This window comes from Delphinus delphis, chromosome 12 (genome assembly GCF_949987515.2).
Source record: "Delphinus delphis chromosome 12, mDelDel1.2, whole genome shotgun sequence".
NCBI lineage: Eukaryota > Metazoa > Chordata > Mammalia > Artiodactyla > Delphinidae > Delphinus > Delphinus delphis.
In genome coordinates, this window is record NC_082694.2 from 54685458 (window position 1) to 54706603 (window position 21146).

Here is a 21146-nt window from a genome sequence, read left to right on the forward strand (position 1 = left end):
CCCTCTGTAACGGTGGCTATTATGCAAGGAACAGTGTCATCTCAGTCTTTACTGTGTTCCATGCACACAGCACAAAGCCTAGCACATGGTAGTTACTCAACAAATACTTTGCTGAATTGAATTGATTGGAATTATGGCATTGATCTTCAGCTTACACTGTGCTTACTCATGTCTTGGAGTACATCGTTTTTCAGAGCAAGGATTTAATTTTGTTACAAAGCAAAATAACCACACTTCAAAGGCATCAAAGAGGTAAACTTGACTCAATCACTGCCTGTTAGACATAAGGGGGGAAGAAAGGAAATTCCAAAATTCAACTATGAAATTCATTCACTAATTTTTTTTTTTTTTGCTTGAAATTGTCAACGGCTATAAGTGCTGCGCCAGAAAGACTAGAGACAGGCTGCCTAGGTTCAAATTCTGGCTCTACTTTTACCATCTTTGTAAATGGGCAAGTCTTTAACCCACCTGTGCCTCAGTCTCCTCATCTGTAAAATGGGATATCAATAGTTTTGTAAAGTTATTTTGTAGGGTTATTTTGAGAATATAATGAGTTAATATATATAACTCATTTAGAGTTTTATGTATTAGAATAGTGAATTTAGAACAGTGCTTGGCACTTAGGTTATCAATAAATTTTCTCTATATTCCATAAAATAGGGGACATTCATAAAATATTTATGTTGACATGGTATATAATTATTCGTAGTGTGTAAAAGTACTTTGGAATTTTTAAAAAACCATTACGTACATAGAAGATAATATTTGTATGATACACTCGGTGTACAGAGGGGCTGCTCATGACCTAAGTTGAGTAGTCTAGAGATTCCCACCTCCCAGGACCTACCTACCTATCTCAAGGATGAATGAACAATATCTTGGTATCACATAACTCATTCACATGTTATAACGTTCTGCACAGCACATATACACATACCCACACCTACGCCAACACACATCCTCATATATAAACATAAATTTGTATGTTCAGAACAAACACATCTTCATTCCTGTTCCCAGGAAAACTGTTTTGATCACAATAAGCTATTCCATGCTGTGATGACAAAGTAAATCCCAAAACTGCAGTGACTGTTAGAGGCTGAATTGTGTCCTCCTCCTAAATTCATATTTGAAGTTCCAACCTACAGTATTTGGAGATAAGTATTTAAAGATAAGTAATTAAGTTAATATGGGGCTTTTAGGATGGGCCCTAATCCAATATGACTAGTGTCCTTAGAAGAGGAAGGGACAGCAGGGATGTGCCCACACAGACACAAGGTCATGTGAGAACTCAGCAAGAAGATGGCCATCTGCAAGCTAGGGAGAGAGGACTCAGAAGCCACCAAACCTGCCAGGTACCTTAGCTTAGACTTCTATGCTCCAGAACTATGAAAAAATAAATTTCTATAGTATAAACCACCCAGTCTGTGGTGTTTTGTTATGGCAGCCCTGAATTAGAAGGTATATGCACTCTCTATTTTTTGCATTCCTCTTCCCTCCCCAATATCTAATAAAATACTTGACATACAATAGAAACTCAGAAACAATCTAGGTTTTTTCTTACTATAAAGAGAATAATAATTTTTTTCACTACCTAGCATGTCTTACACACATTATTTCATTTTATCCCATTTTCCCTCTATGAGAACATGTATTATTCCCTCTGGGCATACGTAGAAAGTCTTCTCTGACTTACATAATAAGGAAGGAGACTCAGAGAAAAACAATTTGCCTGAAGTTATACAGCTAGTATTTGGCAGGACTGTCCAACTCCCAGATTCATCTACGCTTTCTATAGCACAGTGCATCCAAACTCAGAACATCATCAGGAAGAAATAAACAGTTCAGGGCTTCCCTGGTGGCGCAGTGGTTGAGAGTCCACCTGCCGATGCAGGGGACACGGGTTCGTGCCCCGGTCCGGGAAGATCCCACATGCCGCGGAGCGGCTGGGCCCGTGAGCCATGGCTGCTGAGCCTGCGCGTCCAGAGCCTGTGTCCCGCAACGGGAGAGGTCACAACAGTGAGAGGCCCGCGTACCGCAAAAAAAAAAAAAAAAAAAAAAAAGAAATAAACAGTTCACAGAAGCAGGAATTTTTATCTCTAACAGGGCAATCTATCAGTGATAGCTATTGGAATCACTGATGCTATGAGTCACAACCAATGACCATCTACCAGAGAAAAGCAAAATTCCTTGAGTTTGAAAAGCTCTTTTAATTTTTTCCTCTATATCAGATTATGTTTTCTTTCTTTGTCTTTTTTTAATCAATTTTCTCAGACACGATCGTCTGGATTAATCATACTCAAAATTTTTATCTTTTTTATGGTAATTCTGTTTTCTTAATAAGATCTTAAAATTGTGCATTTATTTATTCACACATTCACAAATACTTATTAGGGACCACTAACTACATTTCCAGGACTCTGACTCTGGGGACACAGGTGAAAGAAACAGCACTTATTTGTAAACAGCTCACCTGGCAGTGAAATAGACGCGTAACCAGCAGCAACAATAACAAATTGCACTTGTATACCTTAAGGGCAATACAGAGGTTAGCTCTTCAGCCAGCCTAGGGGAGTCAAGGAAGGTTTGCCATAGGTGACTCTTAAGGAAGATTTAGAACTAATTTAGAAGCAGAGTCCAAACTCAGCCAGGCAAAAAAACCCGTGTGTGTGTGTGTGTGTGTGTGTGTGTGCGTGTGTGCGTGTGTGTGTGTCACACAGCACAAGGTAAAGGCATGTAGGGGAGAGAATGCGGGACATCGAACAAGTAGTTGGCAAATGCTCCTGGCAGTTACCGAATTCTTCATGTTGCCTGAGAATCAACCCAGAGTTTAACAATGCATATTTCTGGCCCCGTACCTCACGGTTTCTGATTCTATAGATCTCAGACAGGACCCAGCATTTTTTTTGGCCGCACCATGCAGCTTGCAGGATCTTAGTTCCCCTAGCAAGGATGGAACCCTCGCCCTCAGCAGTGAAAGTGCGGAGTCCTATCCACTGGACCACCAGGGAATTCCCAATAAGTGGTGATTTTCTTGGGGATGGTGCAAGGACAGCATTTTGAGAAACACTGAAGAAGTAAAGGATGTGGGTGATGGGAGGAGGTAAGGCTAGTAAAGCAGGCAAAGATACAACCCGTCTGGCTCAGGAGTTTGAAGTATACTCTGGCGGCGGGACAGAACATTTTAGGCAAAACAGTGAATGACGTGACTAGATTGTTGTTTTAGAAAAATAATTCCAGGTCTAGTTTTCAGGAAAGACCGTCTGGGAGACTGGGGACCTTAACCAATGCAGTGAGGATAAAGATGGAGAAATGAGAATGTTTTTGAAAGATATTTTGGAGGTAGAACATCATGGATTTGAACTTGAATGTGGTGGGGGGGAAGGGTGACTGAGTAGGCGGAGTTTAGGATACTTTCTGAATTACTGCAAAACTGGAAAATGAGTAGACAGATCGGTCTAAAAATAAAAAGACAATTACAGCATGAGGCTGAGAAAGTCCAGTAAAAATATTGGTAGTAAATTTAAAAATCTTTTTTATCTGAAAAAAAATTTAAATCTGTGTTTGATTTAGTTTCTGAAACTTAACAAATAAAATCACCATTGAATGTCATGACAGTTTCCTAAAACCAGGCATTATAACCTCAGGTTAAACACTAGTCCCAAGCAAAACTCTTCTATTTCAGGCATTGTCTGATCACTCCTTCTGGCACTGTAGAGCACCTCAAAAGAGGATCATTCTTCCTTTGCTACCTATGGGGGGATGAAGGAGAAATTAATTCCCTGTCCTGGAGCAGACATTTTCTTCCTGAACTATGTAAGAACGCTGCTAACTCGTTACAGAATCAGTCTACAGGTGTATAAAATGTGCTGGGTGCTTTTAAAATTTGTTATTTACACTAGTGGGTCACACATAGAGGTATTGATAAAAGGATAAAATCCACTCATATTAGGATTACATATGCATGAGAGAGTTTCTCAGAAATAAAGGATATTGCTGGGCTTCCCTGGTGGCTCAGTGGTTAAGAATCCGCCTGCCAGTGCAGGGGACACAGGTTCGAGCCCTGGTCTGGGAAGATCCCACATGCCACGGAGCAGTTAAGCCCGTGCACCACAACTAATGAACCTGTGCTCTAGAGCCCATGAGCCACAACAACTGAGCCCACGTGCCACAACTACTGAAGCCCACGTGTCCAGAGCCCATGCTCTGCAGCAAGAGAAGACACGGCAATGAGAAGCCTGCACACCACAACGAAGAGTAGCACCCCCTCGCCGCAACTAGAGAAAGCCCGCGTGCAGCAATGAAGACCCAACAGAGCCAAAAATAAATAAAGTTATAGAAAAAAAAAAAAGGATATTGCTCCTGGAAGCTGGTAAGACTGTCTTCATGTGATTACCTAAGAAAAGAATGTTGTATCAATAATTTTCAAGTCAGGGCTCACCACCCTGCCATGGTCACAGCCTCAGCAGCTGACAGGGACTGGATGAAGCAATGTTTATGGAGTAATAACTGGCACTAAGAATAAAACAGACTCATAACTAGAAGGGTCTCAATTATACCTTTATGAGTCAGACTAGTCATTCTGGTTTGCCCATTATGTAGCGATAGGACCTGGTCAGGCTGGCAGTTACAGGAGATCCGTAACCTTGATCCTAGCAGCTGAATGTTGTCTCAGCTTCTTACTTATTGAGAGAAAACGATAGCTACTTGCTCTGTCTCAAGAACATTTCATTTGCTTTTGTTCGTAGAAAATTCTTGAAAATCAGACTTGCCTACCACCTCCTCCTATGCTCCAATACGCTTAGAAGCAGAACCATAAAGACTGGATTCCTTGCCATCAAGGAGCTTACCATCTGGGGACATAAAAAGGTCATGTACACAAAGTACCAGGCAATACTGTGATATCTAACTCCGAAATGATAAAAACAAAGTCTATTAGGACTAAAGAGGAGAAAAGGATCACTCTGGGGTGATCAGGAAAGTTTTCACAGAGGATTGGAGCTGAGTCTTGAAGTGTACAACCTCTGCTTAACTGAATTCAGGTATCTGTTTATATTAGTTTTCTATTGTTATGTAACAAATAGCTGTAAATTTAGCAGCTCAAAACAATATTTATTTACTAGCTCTTAGTTCTGTAGGACAAAAGACTGGGCAGGCTCAACTGGGCTCTCAGCTTAGAGTATCACAAGGTCAAAATCAAAGTGTTGGCCAGGTGGGGCTCTTTTCTGGAGGCTTTTGGAAGCAATCTGCTTCCAACTTCATTTGGCTTGTTGGTAGAATCTAGTGTCTGGCAGCTGGTTGTCATCCAGGGGCCACTGTCTGCTCTTAGAGACTACCCACCTTCCTTCTCACATGGCCTCCTCCAACTTCAAAGTCAGCCATGGTACACTGAGTCCTTACACTTCCAATCTCTGCTTCTTCTGCTACCGACCAGAGAAAAAGCTCTGCTTTTAAAGGGCTCTCTGTGTCTTAAGGGCAACTAATTTGGGACCGTAATTATAGCTGCTTCACACCGCTACTTATATTAGTTTTGACTGAATAATCAGGGACAGGAATCTTGAGGGACACCTTTAGAATTCTGCCTATCCCATGTTATTCTGTAAACCTACCTTAAGGTGTCTATCAATTCAATAATCAACTGGCCACTTATTAAGCACACTGTACCAGTTACAGTTATACTAAGTGGAATCTTAATTTTTGTTTGAAAGATTTTTCAGGTGCTTCAAAACTTGAAGTCTATTCCAGGTTTAAACAAAAGCAAAATATTTTCAATAAACGAATATAACATATTTAAATAGTATTTCAAAATGTTTCAGTGAAGAGGTATAAGAGCATTACTTAGGGAGCTGTTAAAGCAACACACACAACTTTCTGCCTCATTTCTGCTCCATAGGGAGAAGACTGCTTCCTATTTTGCCCATCCTCACCCCATTCATAGAGAATCACCACCATAATGACTCAACGTCATCCATTTCTTTATCCACAATCTTCTCTCTGTTCTCTTTTATTTCTGGAACTTTCACATACATAATGCCTTCCTATCCATTACACCTATGAACATTTCACATACACTTCGAGACTTTGCCCAAATCCTGCTTTCTCCATGCTTCTGACCATACCTACATTTTTCTTCAGTGCAATCCATTTGGCAATCAGTAGTATCATTGGGCTATACCACTTCTATTTCAATCTTCATTTATACATACATATACACACACATATATTTTTTAAATTTTCAAATGACAACGCCTTTTTGTATGTTACTCCAAAGTGTTCAGTGCAGGAAAGGCATTGGAAAATATTTGTAGTATTACTAAATTGCTCTGACTGGAAAAATCTGACAGTTGCTCATGATTTACTGCTGTTGATATTATCTACCTAGTTGTTAGATTCCTTAATTATTTTTAAACTAATCAGCGTTTTAACCAACAAGCCATCACCTGGTTGTGGCTGCGGCCCTGTGTTTTCCATTTACGAAGAGGCTTTTTTTCTGACGCTTGTAAGAAAGCAGGCAGGTGTCACCGGCAAAGCCCATTAACAATACTCAGGAAATAAAAATAGAATCTGGGTAATAAAGTCTAACCTTTTTTTTTCCTTTCCTTTGTTCTTAGTCTGGTTTCACTTGCTCACGGGGTGTTGTGTGCAGAGGCCCTGCCCCCGGCACCTCAGACCAACATGGCTGCACCCGACACTTCAGCTTCGAGACCGTGTGCAGAAGCTGCAAACTACACCCAATTCAAGATGGCGGTGGCAGGCCGTGTGCAGAGATGCTGCAGCCGGCACCACGCCCGGCTCCGCCAACCCCTCCGCCCACTCCCTGCGGGAACTCCACTCCCTTCCGTTCCCCTACTGCCAAGTTCCCTCTGAAGCAGCCCCGCCCACGCCCACGGCCTGTCCTGAGAGCCTGTGCTCTAGCGCGCAAGGCTGCACCTCTCCATTCTTTGATTAAAGGATAGAACTTTGCTTTGAACCAAACTTGGTCTTGTTCGATTGGCTCCAATGACACTGGGCAGGAGGACCCTTGTTGGGGATCCACTTGAAAGGGTTGATAAATCCTTTGATATTACCAAGCGAATGACTATAAAATGCTCTGGAGCTAAGAAGCATGCTTTTCTTCTTTCCCAGCTCTATTGAGGTATAATTGACATAAAACCTTGAGTAACTTTAAGGTGTACCACTTGCTGATTTGTGAGAGCCATTCTTTTTTTTTTTTAAAGGTTCCACACCCTTTTATTAAAAAAATTTATTTATTTATTTGGCTGCGCCGGGTCTTAGTTGCGGCATGCGGGATCTTCGTTGCTGCGTGTGGTATCTTCGCTGCTGTGTGTAGGATCTTCTAATTGCAGCATGTGGGACCTTGTGCCCTGGCCAGGGATTGAACCCGGGCCCCCTGCATTGGGAGCGCAAAGTCTTAACCTCTGGACCACCAGGGAAGTCCCTGTGAGAGCCATTTTTATTAATAACTTTCTAGCTTAGATTTTCTGTGATTATCCTTTTTCTTTCTCTCAGTTTATACGATGAAAGCAGTAGCTGCCCATCAAAATCTTCTTCTTCCTTATCAACGGCTGTGCTTGAAATCAGCTGCTCAGTCTGGAAACACATTTCCCAGCAGATCCTGCAACTGCATGTGGCCATGTGACTAATTTTTGCCAATAAAATACAAGAAAAAATGATTTGTGCGGTCATGGGTGTAGCTCTCTACACCCATGACCGAAAGTGTTTACTCATTATTTCCCCATCCTCTAACTGAACATAGACATCAAGGCCCCAGGGAAGCAGAATCTCAGATGGAAGAGCTTGGGGCTACAATTCTCCATGTGGAAGAGAGCTGCTGCTGACTTGGAATACTCTCCAATTTATTAGTGATAAACTTTTGCTGGATTTCAGCCACTGTATTTTCGGGTCCATTTGTTTCAACAATTTAGCCTTCCCTAACTAGTACACTTCATTTTTGTATTTCCTCAAGTACCCAATAGATACGTAGCGCGGCTCCCACAGCATACGCTTATTTAGAAATCATCCAAAGGAGATGAGACCCAGGTGATCACTGAGGAAAGTGATTCTGAAGAATGGCTGTTTTCATCTTTGTAAAAAGAAACTATTTATAGTAATTGAAAGCAGAACTTCTAGTTAGCAATATCCCTGAGGCAATGTGGTTAGGGTTTTGATCAGTTTGTGGCTTATGGTCAAGGAGGCTTGCTGGATAGCTCATCTCTGCCTCACCAGAAAAAGGTAGAAAAAAACCTAAATTCTCTTCTATTTAAGGCCAGAACAATGTCCTCCCATGACAGTTTCCCCTAATTGAAATTCTTCTCAGGTGTTACATCTTCTGGGAAGGGTTTCCTGACCACCATCCTCTCCCCACTAATACCAGGATGAGATGTCTCTTCTCAAAGTATCCCCAGGACTCTTTGTAAATCTCTATCATTGCTCTCACCACACTAATGCCTATGCCTCCTCGCCTCCCACTCCAGTTAGTCAGCCCCTTGAGTGCAGGGACATTCATCTTTGTGGTCCTTCTGCCTAGTACAGTGCCTGACAAACAGTAGATGTTTCATAAATGATGGTTGAATGAACAAATGAATTTAAGGGCCTCACTGGATGGTATTTATCTGCTTATTCCCACAGGAGACAACAACATAATAGTTATCACTGACATCATTTCCAAGCCCCCTTTGAAATCTTCTCTTCTCATTTTTGTTACCATGCCTAATTACTTTCTTTTTTTTTTTTTTTTTTTTTGCAGTACGCGGGCCTCTCACTGTTGTGGCCTCTCCCATTGCGGACCACAGGCTCTGGACGCGCAGGCTCAGTGGCCACGGCTCACGGGCCCAGCTGCTCCGCAGCATGTGGGATCTTCCCAGACCGGGGCACGAACCCGTGTCCCCTGCATCGGCAGGCGGACTCTCAACCACTGCGCCACCAGGGAAGCCCCTAATTACTTTCTACTTGTTGAGTCCTTCACTGCCTTTGCTTAGATCAGCCAGATGTATGTGTGTTCTTAAGAAATTCCCTTGAAAAAGCCTCTCTTTTTTTTTTGAAAAAGCCTCTCTTGATTATAATTTTTCATATTCTCAATTCTTTACCATATTGGACACATCGTGTCAAGAGTTAGCCCTGAGGAGTAAAGAGAGACCTGCACAGAAGTCAGGAAATCTTGAGTCTCTTTATCTCTTAATGCCCCACCAAAAGGCCACTGTAAAATAACAGTGAGTGAATTAGAAAAGAGTAAGTCTTAGACAAAATCCTACTTAGAAATCATAATAAATTTTAAAACAGATAAAAGCATAGCTCAGTACGGGACCTCTGAGAAGCTGAGTTTGAACAACACAGCCTAGATCATCTCAAAGTTCCCTTTCACCTGTAAAAGCCTGAAATTCTACGTAAATTAATTGTTCTGCACTTTTTGTATGCAAATGATGTGGTCCTTGGTACCTTCAAATCTGTCAAATAATAAATGGTTCCGTGTATTAGCTGTATCTAATAAAATTATCTTCTGTTGACAAAGCATTTTACAGGGATATTTATAGAGGCAGTGGTGCACTGTGGTTACCAGCATAGACTTTAGAGTAAGACAGAACTAAATTCAAATCCTAACACCTAAAGGAACTAGCACTGTGACTTGGGCAGGCTACTTAATCTCTCTAAACCTCAGTTTCCTCACCTGTAAAAGGGGGATGAGAACGCCTGCATGACTGGCTGTTGGAAGGATGAAATGGGATGTTGTACACAGAACATTTAGCAGCACAGCACCTGTCATAAGCTACAATCTCTATAAAAATTAGCTGTGGTTAATTCACATTCATTATTTAATTTAATCCTCACAACGTTAGTGTTATTACTATTCTTATTTACAGAAAAAGTTGAGACTCCAAGAAGTGAAATGACTCACCAAAATTCACCCAGGGAGGGCTCTTTCAACTACCCCACTCAGGAAAGAACTAAAACAAAAAAAAGGGAAGAGTTCTGGCTGGGGGCCACAAAAGCAATACCTGTCAACCACACAGCAATGACCCCAGACAAGGTAGGGGTAGAGAGGAGGATTCCAGAGACAAATTTTACCAACTTATGATAGTGTGTGAGACTGAGACATTGTCTAAGCAGGGCCCAAGCCAGGATGTCACAGTGAGCTCTCCACCCAGGCAACTCCACATTCCATGATGGGGGTGGGGTTTCTCCTCCGCCCAGCTCAGGCTTCTGCACATAGCAGGTGCTCATTGAACATTTGCTAAGTGGCCTGGGTAATAAGACTTCTTTTTTGTCTCTCCCCCACCCCCATAATTTGGAAGAATTTCCTTGCCCTTAAAATCATGAGGTAAAAGGACTTTGCCTCTTCCTCAATAAAAAAGAGTTGCGGGGGGGGGGGGCGTGGAGAATCTTCCCTGACAATTCAATTTTGTATAAAGTACCTGATGGATCCTGGCAATTATTCCATTAACTGTACTTTAAACAGCAGCTCTGGCCTCCCTTCCTTTCTCCTCCTCCTTCTTCCTACACTGAGGTCATGGTTCCTAATTTAGTCCATCATAATTTCTACCCACAGCAAGCTGATATCATCGCAAGCAAACACAGCCCCAGACTTACTCTAAGGCAGAGAGACAGAGACCCAAGAAAGAAAATGAAGGCTTATATTCATTCCTCCCTCCCTCCCCTGCCCAGTCACTTACTTCTTGTCCTAATGTGTCCTGGAGCCTGCTCTTTTATAAAAAAAATCAGAAGGACATTGCAGAGACACAGACTGAAATTCCCTTATTTTGACAGTATATTTTAATATATATATTTAAAATACAAGAGGAAGTGCAGATATTCCTGTCTTGTTCGCTCTAAGAGATTCATATATTTGAGTTGTTTTCATTTTAAAGAAAATATGAAAAACAAAAGACCGGAAAGGTTAAGTAATCACAGAACGGCCTGTCCCCATTAGTTGTGTGAAATCCCCGCTGCATCACAGGGACAGCATGTTAAATCAATAGAGACTTGAGCTGTTAATTTCCAAAAAGGAAGAGATGCTTGAACTAAAATAGTCTACGTCGAGTCTCATGTCGAGTCTCTGCCCATAGGGAACGGAAGCCCCTTTAATTTCAGGTCTTTCTACAATGAGGTAAGTTCCAGGAAGGTAATGAACCGCTTTACAAAATTTCATGCTCTTTTGTGGGGGAAGGAGGGAATACTTTGTTGACACAAAAGCTTTAGTTTTGTACAGCACTGAAATTACAATAAGGTGATAAGAGGTATAGGTGTACATACAGGTGTATATAGGTGAAGGGTGATGAGGATGGGGTGGGACTAGGGAGATGGGAGCACATCAAGGTCAGGAACAGGTAAACTTCTTGCCCTTTGTTACTTTTTATTCCATCTGCTCTCCTTCCCCGGGCTATGCCTCTGCACTCAATGTCAAGGAGAGGAGATGCCACTTTTACTTCTAACTGATCCATGGCCATCTTTTTTTTCATTCCCTTCCAGGAAGAAGCTGAGAAAGAGACTGCTTACATTGCATAGACTCACAATCAATAACTTGAAAAAAAGTTTTATTGAAATATTGTTGATTTACAATGTTGTGTTAGTTTCAGATGTACAGCAAAATGATTCAGTTATACACACACATATATATATTCTTTATATATATATGAATATATATATATATATTCTTTCTTCATGATCAATAACTTTTGATCGGGTTTGCATGATGAAATATTTGCAAGGTCTAGTGAGGACCAGGGTGATAAAATAAAGGGCAGTTTTACTAGAAGTCACTTCATGATACCACTTCTTGGTGGGTCTATTCCTTGTGAACTGTAATAGGTGTCATCATCCTGATTACCTTTTACACATACAGACTGTGGAAATCCACAGAGTGGAGAACTAGGCAGTTTCCAAACAAATGTCAGCAGATCTAATTTTTCATGAGTTCCTCCCTTCCTTTTTTCTCATCCTTGTTTATGACCTCTTCAAGCTAAGAGGGTTCTGCAGCTGGCTGGGGACTTACTTCTTATCTAAAAAAAAATTCCTTACATTCTTAGAATGACCATGAGTTCTAAGCTTCCATCACTGAGTTTTTCCCCCCCGGAGAAGCGAACAGCAGCTCCCCGCTGGTTTCCCCTGTGCCATCAGAGTGGATATGAAGGAAGAGAAGATGTTCCTCCAACCCGTCACTTCCCAAAGGACCTCCCTCTCCCAAAGAGCAACTGGTCTCCTCTGGGGAGGGGCTGGAGAGGCAGGCTGGGATTTTGAGATCAGAAAGACTATGTCCATCAGCCTCATTTTTTCTACCCTTGTCTCTCCCTGCTCCCTGCCACTTGGTCTGTGGATGGGCCCGCTCTGGTACTGAGCCAGTCCTCACCAGGGCAGGCAAGGGAGCAGCAGCCACCTACCACCTCCCATCCCCTCAGTGATGCTCAGCGGAACAGTCTGGGGCTATAGGAGCAAACTCGGTCCTTATCTGGCCTATGAGGTATAGCACCTCCTCTATTCTACAGTGTGATTCTCAGCCTTCCCTGCCTTAGAATTCTCTGAAGAGTTTTTTAAAATGCTCAGCCCTGGGTCTACTTTAGAGCACTTGAAACCAAATCTCTGGAGGTGGGGACCAGGCAAGTGTGTTTTTAAAGCTCCCGAGTCAGAGAGGAGGATGTGCTTCCTACTGTCCAATGCCAGCTTCAGGCACTTGTCAAGCCTGACCCTTGGAGCTGGGCCTGGAGTGATGGCCCTGTCATTAGTCAAATGCTGCAGGCAATCTCACCGAGACCTCCCACGTTCACTTCTAGTCTTCCTTGTCTTGCTGTCCACCGGCCCTGGATGTCACCTTCCTCCTGCTCAGTTAGCACCTCCTCTAGAGACAGAGTCTGGCCTTAACTCCACTCAGCTCTGCCTCATCTCTGCCAGGATGGCCGAGGCCATGGTGACCCACAAAGGCTCTCTCACAGCTCACCACAAGCTCTGTTTGGAGCTTCTCTTCCTGCACTTTCTTCATCCAACATTTACTGAGCGTCCATGATGTGTCAGACTCAGTGCCAGCTGCTTTGTATTATTACCACATTGAATCCTTATGACAGCTTATGAGGAAGTACTGTTTTTGCAGCTAATGAGACAGAGATCCTGAGATGATAAAAATCTTGCCCAGGGTGTCTTACTCCAGGTTTGGCTTTCAAATACAAGTCTGGCTGACTCCAAAGCCCGTGGTCTCACACTGCTGTGCTGCTCCTCATTGATAGAGACCTGCTTTCTGCCTGGAAGTGTTCACAGTCTAGTCTGGAAGACACACAGTGGCGACAAGCATGAGGGAAGGAGGAGATCTGGGCTGTGGGAGGTGCACCTACCCAGAGAAGGAGTCCTCAAGAAGATAATACCTCGAACTGAACCCTAAAAGATGAGTCAGATTTACTCAGATGAAGAGAGTGAGAACCCCTCATACACAGCTGAGGACGCCAGAGAAATCAAGGCTTCCTCAGGAACTTGCAAGAAATTCAATACGGTGGGAGGATGATGTGGAGGAAAGGGGAAGAGATGAAGATGGACAGGCAGGCAAGGCAGGTCATGAGGCTTTAAGTCATGCTAGTAAATTTTGCACTTTATTCTCAGGACAATGGGTACCAATGAAGGATTTTAAGCAAAAGAGAGATAAAAATCAAAGCTGTATTTAGGGGGAAGGATTGGCAAAGGACATGCATGACTAGAGGCAGGGAGAACAGTTAAGAGATTATAGTGCAGATTCTCGTGAGAGGTGACGGTGACCGGAACTAAGACATTAACAGTGAAATGGCAAGGAGCGAAGAAAATTAGGAGCTATTTAATGAAAGACTAAATATGGTGGATGAGAAGAAGGAAGAGTCAAGAACGAGCCCCTTCCTTGAGATAAAGAACATAGGAAGAGGAATAGGTTGGGGAAAGCTGGTGAGGTTTTTTTGAACATGTAAGTGGAGGGGTCCAATGGGCAGCTGAATATGAAGGTCTGGAGTCCAGGTAAGGTGTCTAGACTGGAGATCTAAAATAGGAAGTCAGCAAGGTGGTCACTGACTCCAAAGATATAATTAGGTGTCCAGAGACAGTGGGTGGGGTGAGGAGGGCTGCATCAGCAATGACCACTAGAAGAGACCCCACCTTCCATCTAGAAATTGAGCTTTATTATTTGTGTGTGTGTGTGTGGTACGCAGGCCTCTCACTGTTGTGGCCTCTCCCGTTGTGGAGCACAGGCTCCGGACGCGCAGGCTCAGCGGCCATGGCTCAGGGGCCCAGCCGCTCCACGGCATGTGGGATCTTCCCGGACCGGGGCACGAACCCGTGTCCCCTGCATCGGCAGGCAGACTCTCAACCACTGCGCCACCAGGGAAGCCTTTGAGCCTTATTTTGATCCCTAGACTGCTTATTCAAGGCCCCGATACCCTGCCTTCTGGCCAATTTCTTTCCCTGAAGGAAAACACACTCCTCTTGGTGGCCACATCCATTTGCTGATACCCTCCGTGAACATTCAGCTCTTGCAGAACTACATCTCTGCTGGATCTAATTCTTGCATGATTGCTGCTGCCTGGAATCTCTCCATGCTACATACCATCCAAATAGGACACTACAGTACCACTATTTGCCCAAGCTTTCTTTTCCCTTTGGCCACTGTGTCTTGAATAGACCAAGCACTCTTGTGGGGCCAGCCTCTGGAATCAGGTTAGTTCCTTCCAGCCCAAATCCCATACCCGAAGTGGGGTTTACTCTCCTTCCCTTTTGGCCCAGGGCTGCGGCCTGATCCAGCATGCCTAACTTCACAGCCCATGGAACAGGAATGCAGGCTCCTGAAGATCCTAAGACTGAGGCTGAAGCTGATGGAAGAAGCCTGGGGTGGGGGTGGGGCTCCTCAGTCTATCCAGCTGCATGGAGCATGGGAAGAGGAAACACAGCAGAGGTGAACAGAATGGAAAAGTGGCACACCACTCTTTGCTCCCAAAGGAAACTTGCTGTCGAATACCTTAAATTAGAAGTCTCAGAAAAACGTGTTAGGGATCCCTGTTGCCCTGGCTGGCTTTGGGTGCGGTTCTTTCCAATAGAGGATGATTGGTGGAGTTTTTCAAGCCCTATAATTCTCCTTGTGATAAGGTAGAATTAAAGCTGAAATGTGAGTTCATAAATTGCCTAGTTGGTGAATAATAGAGTCTAAATCTCCTCCAAAAAAGTTAAATACGAAATTATATTAAAATTCATAGCCATCTGCCAACAATGATCTAATTTGAAAATTGAATACATTAATTTTTAATCTTAGGTCAGCTTTCCCACTGCCACCTGTCCCTCTCCTCACCACTTCCTCCATCAGACAGTCAATGTGTGCTTGGAGAACTCGAGACCGTTTTAAATATTAACTGGACCCACACATACCTAGGAAGATGAATCCATACACACGCCTTCTCTTCTTCCACCTATTATTACTAGTATAGTTGGTCATGTATTTCTAAATGTAGTTCTGTTAAAAATAAATACAGAAGTAGAAAGCCAAGGCTGCATTTGAGGAAAAGATACAGTGCCACTGTTTCAGCATCTGTGAGAGCATCTTTCTGTTAAAAGTAGTGGTCACTCATATATACACTACCAAACGTAAGGTAGATAGCTAGTGGGAAGCAGCCGCATAGCACAGGGAGATCAGCTCGGTGCTTTGTGACCGCCTGGAGGGGTGGGATAGGGAGGGTGGGAGGGAGGGAGACGCAAGAGGGAAGAGATATGGGAACATATGTATATGTATAACTGATTCACTTTGTTATAAAGCAGAAACTAGCACACCATTGTAAAGCAATTATACGCCAATAAAGATGTAAAAAAAAAAAAAAAGTAGTGGTCACTGAGTTTGGGGAGAGATCCAGATGCTTCAAGGTTTTGTAGCATGTACTGTTTGACTTCCCTCCACAACTGCTCAGTTTGGGATGTAAAGCAAGTCTATGAGACAGGGTATAGGAATAGACACAGGCATGATAGACTCTGCCCAGTTATCACCAGGAAGCTGACGTGATCAAGCATCCTCCAAGAGAAGGCAGACCAGGGCTGAATCAGCTAAGTCAGGAAGCTGCTATCAGCATTTTGAGAGGCCAGCATACTTCAGGAAAGGAGCTCTTCTGATGGAGACCCTCTGCTGAATGAGCTCTTTTCTGGATGAACTGAACCATGCATATGTTTTAGTGAGGTTTGCTCTCCTCAACATTGGTGTTCTCATCTTCTACGGCAAACCCACTCACGCTTGGGGACAGGTATACCAGGGTTCCATGTACTGGCAATAGCATAGACCCTTATAGAGAGGACTAGGGACAGGGCAATGGATCCTGGCGATATGATAGACCATGTTCAGTGAAAGCAGAAGCCAAAAGATGGTTGCTACTTGTTCCACACCATTCTAAACCTGGATGGTTCACAGTCCAGGCATCCTAAAGGTCCTGGATCCAAAGGGCAGCTAGCAACAGCATAAAGCCAAGAAGGAGAGAACAGGTCCCAGAGGCCCCATCTGTAAATGCTGCCCACCGGTAGTTTTAAAAGCTACTGAATTTGTGTTCACCTGTGTTGGAACCAGTAATGCCCCTGGGACCTTCTAAAGAAACCAGTGTTGGCTGTTTAATAACGTGTGATATGTGACTCAGGAAACCATAGTGATGAGGGTTCAAATATTTACTTTTATGTGGCTCCTAGCAAGAAGCCATAAAAAATGAGCTGGAGCTAGGTTCTTAAATGGAGATAAAAACCTCTGATGGAAGAATGACCTGTTCTGGAAAAATAAAGCTGGTGGTGGGAAACGGGCTATGCCTGTAGGCTGGAGTCTCCTTCTAGTAAGTCATGAGGTCGAGGGCATTCCAGGGCTGAAAACTCAGAATGTCAGCTAAATTTGGCCCCTGCAAAGAGAAATTAGGTCATAAGTGCGACACTTTGGACCAAAGGCACTGTAAAAGAGGAAATTTAAAGTAGTCACTAGTAAAAAAATAAAAAAATTTAAAAAACCATTATTAACATCAGGAAAAACAAAAAGTAATAATGAAAAATAATAGTATACTACAATGCTCTGCTCTCCTTGCATGTGTATGATGTAAAAGCCAAATACTAATTTAACCAAAAATTATAATATATAATATGTAGGGAGAACTAGGGAGGTAAAACAGAGGGGATAGCTGAAAAGAGCGCTAAATCCTTATTTACCAAAACAGGAAGTTAATACATTTAAATTTGTTGAACCAGGGACTTCCCTGGTGGTCCAGTGGCTAAGAATCAGTGCTCCCAATGCCTGGGGCGTGGGTTCGATCTCTGGTCAGGGAGCTAGATCCCACAGGCCGCAACCAGAGATCCCACACGTGACAACAAAGAGCCTGCGTGCCGCAACTAAGACCCTGCACAGCCAAATAGATAAATAAACAAAATAAAATAAAATCGTCGAACCAAAAGAGAATAGCACATGCATATTATTTTAAATATAGTAATGTGTGAATGCCAGAAGAAATAAGACTAGGAGGGGTGGAAAGGAATGAGGAAAGAAACTGCTGAATTTCATTAGTCATTTAAGGGTATTTGATTTTTTAAATTATGTGGATGTGCTCTTTAAAACAATTTTTAAGTGGTCTTTCTCCAAAGGACAAGACAGAACAGAACATCTTTGCAGTCAAAAGTATGTTGAAAAGCAAATCACTTCAAGCTCCAAATGCAGTTGATAAAACAGGAAAGAGTTAGTAAGTGAGAGTAAGGCCTATGGCACTCTTCACAGTTTGATAACAGTTAAGTTTAATAATAAGAGGACTTAATTTGTACCTAGATCTTACATGATTTTAAACCTTGTTATTGCTTATCTATTATAATATTTATGATAGAATTTTTTTTCTTTTTTTGGCTGCTTTGGGTCTTCGGTGCTGCACATGGGCTTCCTCTAGTTGTGGTGAGTGGGAGCTAATCTTCCTTGTGGTGCACGGGCTTCTCATTGTGGTGGCTTCTCTTGTTGCAGAGCACGGGCTCTAGGCACGCAGGCTTCAGTAGTTGCAGCACGCAGGCTCAGTAGTTGCGGCACACGGGCTCAATAGTTGTTACTTGCAGGCTCTAGAGTGCAGACTCAGTAGTTGTGGCACACGAGCTTAGTTGCTCTGCGGCATGTGGGATCTTCCCAGACCAGGGATCGAACCTGTGTCCCCTGCGTTGGCAGGTAGATTCTTAACAACTGTGCCACCATGGAAGTCCTATGATAGAATTAATTAAAACTTCCTTTAAAAAGAGGTAGTTTGGGGACAGGAACATACTGAGTGGATCATGTTCTGTATACCTACTTCTTTATCCACACAGGAAGAACTCCGAACTAGTGGGTCTGCACATCCATAAACATCATTGTTATTCATCAAGTACCAGCTACCTGAAGAGCAAGCATATTGACTAGGAGGAATTAATCACCTTCTGCAAGACTTGAGACTATGACTGTCATGGATTTAAGGTGTTTCTTTATTCCTAGCACTATTTCAGAAATGCTAACTGTAAAGGAATCTGCCCAAATATATCTTGGTGGCAGGTAACACCACTGAAGTAAAAACGCTGTCGAATGGATAACCAGTGTTGAGTGAACCTTCACCCTTTAACGCAGGGTGTCAACCTCAGTACTATTAACATTTTGGGTCAGATAGTTCTTTGTCGTAGGGGTCTAAACTGTGCACTGCAGGATGTTTAGCAGCATCCCTGGCCTCACACACCAGATGCCAACAGCATCCCTCCTCCCCAGTTGTGACAACCAAAAAGCGTCTCCTGTAGCTCATCAAAGATTTAGGCTTAGTCTATATTATTAACTCTGCAGCAAAGAACATCTAAACAGTGATTAAAATTTATTATACCACTCTGCATCTGATAACTGAGACATGTGAAGTGAGAAGAGGTTCTCCCTAAAGTATAATTAGGTTATGTAAATTACCTAAGTATTTTTAAATCTGGAATAAAACTGAAAATGAAAAGAATCCCATCATGACATCCTGACACACTGGTTAGATCTTTCTCCAGGGAGGGGAATCTTTCTCCCAATATCTTCATAATCTCTGCTTCAATTGAGTTTGCTTCAGCTTTCAAAAAACCTGGGGCAGAACCCATCAGGGTTTTCAGTGAGCAAAAGGCACTCCAGTGAGGATTCCCTGGCCAGAATGAGGAGGACTGGATCTGGGACATAAATAGCTGCTTCATCATCAAAGCCTCCTGCCCAAGAGAAGGCTTTCATGAGAACTCGGGCTCATTGTGTGAAAATTCAGATGACTGAACTATAATTAGCTTGATTAGTCAACATTTTAATTCATAGGTTTCTGGCTTTGATGTGCTCCTTTCTCACAGAATTAAAGCTAATAATTCTGCAATCGTAATTGGGAGCTGAGTGCCAGCTTGAAGCTTGGGGAGCTCCCTTGCTTCCTTGGCAAGCCCTGCTTCCAAGACTGCTGCTTCTTGGCCATGAATGAACCTGACCCAGGCACCTCTGCCTTGCTTCAGAGGACATTCCCTGAACACCTCCTCTCTGTGTGTGAAGATCTCTAGCATTTAGGTTCTACATTTGCAGTGGTTGACATTAAACCGTCATGTCAGTGCCTCCAAAGCCTCCACACATAATAGGAAGATGACTTTTTTGGGATGTTGCTAAACAAACAATGGAGCAGAGGACTGGCTGGTTGTCTAGACAATAACCATCCTTCCTGCTTCAGGAATAAAATCTGACTGAAACAACCAACTGTGGTGATTGTCTTCTTCTTGGTCAAACATAAGCATATAAGATCATTCTGGTCAATGAGATATGATGATAAGTCTGCTGAGGGAATTCTCAGAAAGATTTCCTTGCATAAAAAGGCATATGAAGAGACAGTCCTCTTCTGCTATTGGATGCTGTTGTGTTTCCATGTGACACCTAGAACTGTGCCCACCACCTTAAAATCATGAGGAAGACTGTTTGTGGACAAGGCAGACAGGCTGGGGCTTCAGAACAGAGAAATGGAAGAATGTGTGGCCTCTCTGACATTGTTGAGCTATGGATCAGCCATCCCTGAAGCTACCTCTGGATTTCTTAAGTAGATGATAAATCTTCCTTATTGGTGCTAATCTCCTGGGACTAAGCTCTGGTTCCAAGTCCAATCCAGTTTGCTCAAGAGAGGACTGATTCTGGTAAAGGTTTGGAAAGTGTTGTAGACTGGATTTAATTTTCTGGAGACACTGCAGGACATGGATGGGGAAGGGTGGGGGTTTCTTCTGCCCAGGATCCTATCCGGGCACTGCCTCTCCTTATATGTCCATGTCCAAGAAGATGAATATGGCTTCCCTGGTGGCGCAGTGGTTGAGAGTCCGCCTGCCAATGCAGGGAACACGGGTTCGTGCCCCGGTTCGGGAAGATCCCACATGCCGCAGAGCGGCTGGGCCCGTGAGCCATGGCCGCTGAGCCTGCGTGTCTGGAGCCTGTGCTCCACAACGGGAGAGGCCACAACAGTGAGAGGCCCGCGTACCGCAAAAAAAAAAAAACATGAATAAATCCCATTCCTTCCTTCCCTTGTAAAACAGGAATAATAAGGGCCAGTGGACCATACAAATGCAGAGACGAATGTCAGCATCTGACTGCTGGGAGCTCCCAGGGCTGCGAGGTCAGACAGACTAGAGGTCATTCTTGCACTGACTCCAGTGTTTCCCCTTGGCTCCCCATCTTTTCTCCAACTCCCATCAGCCTCGTGCATCTAATGGTTACTGAAGACGGAAGTTTCTTCACATTTCCTGAGGCACTGTGAAGAACCGATAAATGAGCTAATCTCTGCACACCATACACCCCGAGAGCTCTCGGGTAGCAAGCTTGCTGCCACTGCACGCTGACAAACTTGGAGTGGAAGGCGGAGATCCAGGAGAGACCCACGGAAGCCGAGGCAGGAAGATATGTCGACATGAAGAGCGTCATCCCACGGGGCCAAATGCGGCTGAGAGCCAAGCACGATGGTAAGCTGACCATTAGCTGAAGCAATGTGGAGCTTACTGGATGACCATGGGAAGAGAGGTTTGGGGGAGCGGTAGGGAGTGCAATGCCAATGGATTGTGCCGAAGAGAGAATAGGAGGGGAAGAAGTATCTACAGACAGCTCTTTGAACTTTTGCTGTGAATGGAATCAGAGAAATGGAATCGGATATGAAATCAGAGGAGAGTTTCAGATAGGAGATATTAGA

At 43.4% G+C, this 21146-nt stretch overlaps 1 long non-coding RNA gene across 1 annotated transcript in view; it reads left to right on the top strand.

Annotated features, from left to right (window-relative positions):
• The first annotated feature begins 20772 nt into the window (after positions 1-20772).
• Positions 20773-21146, top strand: part of LOC132435452 (uncharacterized) — a 2341-nt gene continuing 1967 nt past the window's right edge. Inside the window, exon 1 of the long non-coding RNA XR_009521543.1 lies at positions 20773-20922. This is a non-coding gene — a long non-coding RNA (uncharacterized lncRNA). The remainder of the gene's footprint in view (positions 20923-21146) is intronic.